This window comes from Hevea brasiliensis, chromosome 15, assembly GCF_030052815.1.
Source record: "Hevea brasiliensis isolate MT/VB/25A 57/8 chromosome 15, ASM3005281v1, whole genome shotgun sequence".
In the NCBI taxonomy this organism is placed as follows: Eukaryota; Viridiplantae; Streptophyta; class Magnoliopsida; order Malpighiales; family Euphorbiaceae; genus Hevea; species Hevea brasiliensis.
The window spans coordinates 23,207,149-23,208,517 of NC_079507.1; the positions used below are offsets into that span (position 1 = coordinate 23,207,149).

The 1,369-nt window shown below is 40.2% G+C and overlaps 1 non-coding gene across 1 annotated transcript; it reads left to right on the top strand.

The window, feature by feature from the left end:
- Positions 1-566: 566 nt before the first annotated feature.
- On the top strand, positions 567-669 carry LOC131174210 (U6 spliceosomal RNA). The gene has a single exon (XR_009144458.1). It is a non-coding gene; the product is annotated as a U6 spliceosomal RNA (small nuclear RNA).
- Positions 670-1,369: the final 700 nt, after the last annotated feature.

Below are 1,369 nucleotides of genomic sequence, written 5' to 3' on the forward strand. Positions count from 1 at the left end.
ATACATTCTTGATTCTAAGATTCCTAGTCCACTACCACCTGAGGCCACAGAAGAAGAACCTGACTGTAACACCCCGAACATCTAAGCTCTGAATAGAACCATTTTTGGTATGTGACTGTACTATTCAATAATATCTTGAAGACCAAAAATAAAATGAAAATTTATTGAGATAGACCCAATAAAAATTCAAGCGATCAATATATATATATATATATTGTCACATCTCGACTCAAGCCCCTCTGCAGGTGGCCATCTTGCAGCGTAGAGGCGGTCGCTCTGGTGGAGTTCAATCCCTTCGCCCTGCAGAGCTAGGATTCGAACCCATATCACCTCACGGGTTTGCTTCGCCTCTCACCAATTGAGGGAAAGCTCAATTGGTGAGAGGCGAAGCAAACCCGTGAGGTGATATGGGTTCGAATCCTAGCTCTGCAGGGCGAAGGGATTGAACTCCACCAGAGCGACAAGACTCAGAGTCGCACCGCCTCTAGGGGTACTCGCAAGATGGCCACCTGCAGAGGGGCTTGAGTAAGTCCGGGATGTGACAATAAAAAGGTGCCTTTTTTATTGTCCCTTCGGGGACATCCGATAAAATTGGAACGATACAGAGAAGATTAGCATGGCCCCTGCGCAAGGATGACACGCACAAATCGAGAAATGGTCCAAATTTTTGCAGCTCAATTGGTAAGAGGCGAAGCAAATCCGTGAGGTGATATGGGTTCGAATCCTAGCTCTGCAGGGCGAAGGGATTGAACTCCACCAAAGCGGACAGTACCGATTTGAGTTGCATCGCCGGCCTCTAGAGGGGTACGCCGACAAGATGGCCACCCATAGAGGGGCTTGAGCTGGGGCCCACTAAGCCGGGGTGTGACATATATATATATATATATATATATATATATATATATATATATATATATATATATATATATATAAGGACACACCGGGTATATTGAAAAAGAGGGATTATGACCCGATGAGGGGTATTTTGGTTAATTCACCTCAAGACCAAAATGTTAATTAAAGTAAATGAAATTAATGAATTGAATTATGGGGTAAAAATTTGAAGAAAAATTTAAGAAATAAAAAATTAAAATTTCATTTCCATTATGACAAAATTAAAATTAATGACTTATTTTGACAATTAAATTCAATTATTTAATTAAAAGAAATAAATAAGTATAAAAGAAGACAAAAGTCTCCCTTTTTATCCCTTATGTGCTGCCACCTCTCCCCTCTCCCTTTCTCTCTTTTTCTCCTATTCTCCTACTTTCTTTCACCATTGCTTTCCATTCCAAGTTCTTGATTCCCTTGAATTCCCTTCATAAATCCCATAACCCACTAAAAGAAAACATCAAAAAAAATTTTGATC